The sequence below is a fragment of the Penaeus monodon genome, chromosome 17, assembly GCF_015228065.2.
Source record: "Penaeus monodon isolate SGIC_2016 chromosome 17, NSTDA_Pmon_1, whole genome shotgun sequence".
In the NCBI taxonomy this organism is placed as follows: domain Eukaryota; kingdom Metazoa; phylum Arthropoda; class Malacostraca; order Decapoda; family Penaeidae; genus Penaeus; species Penaeus monodon.
Window position 1 is genome coordinate 5,616,934 of NC_051402.1, and position 1,105 is coordinate 5,618,038.

Below are 1,105 nucleotides of genomic sequence, written 5' to 3' on the forward strand. Positions count from 1 at the left end.
CTTATTCAGTTTACTCTGATTTAACGAGGGTTCCGCGATGTATCAGGGGAATGTTTAAGAGGAATCGTTTTCTGTACACCGACAGGTTAATTTTACGTATGGGGTATCATATTTTCAATTTACCTAAGTGTCAGAAGACCTTTGTCTAGGTAACAGATAAAAATTAAAAAGTAAACGGGTATTCATAAATTTTGTAATCAACTGTATAAGTGTGTGTGTATGTGTTTTACGTGTTTTTGTGTTTTGGTTGGGGGAGCGCGAATTAACCCATTACACTTGTGCGTAAGTGCGTCTGGGTTTTGGTAGACCTACCGGTATAAAAAACCCCCGATTGTCTATAGATCAGCCATTGTGTGTTTCATACGAACTCACATTGTCGTCGCATTACCACCAACGTCGTCACAGTCAACGATAGACCAGGGCGGTATCAAGGGGGGTTATTGAACGTGTTTTCGATTATTGTAGACTCTGTTATTGATGTTATTGCTTGATCTTATTACTGTAATCTTTGTTATCACTATTAGTACTGTTTTATTGTGGTAGGTTTAGCGAAAGACTGATTTTCCATTACTTAATTATGTAGATTTGATCAGGGATTTGTATATATCTATATCTATCTGTCTCTAGATATATGTTAATTGGTATGTTCTAAACATTCTAGGTAAAAGGGAGGTCGATTAATCGATTCTCTGAATACTCTTCCAACAAAATAAGTTTTACTAGGGGTGTAGAGGATGAGGTAGAACCTCCAACAAAAGAAGTCGCATGGAGGAAGAAAATAAGAAGAAAGATATATAGAAGAAAATGAGATGAGAGGAGGAGAAAGGAAAAAAGAAGGGAAAGGGGGAAGAGGAGGAGGAGGAGGAGGGAAAGGAGGGGAAGGATCAAAAGGAAGCAGGCGCGAAACCGTACAGCCGTACACAGGATATTACTCCACTACTCAATCGTACAATCCGTAAACCATCCTCCATAATCGGTAAGACCCCAGGCTAAGCTAATCTTCGTCAGGTTCAAGAAAAGCATGAGTTGTCGACAGTGATGATCACGAGAGGTGTGAGAAGAATGGAGTGGGATGACGTGCAGGTGATTTCTCCGTCTCAAAGGA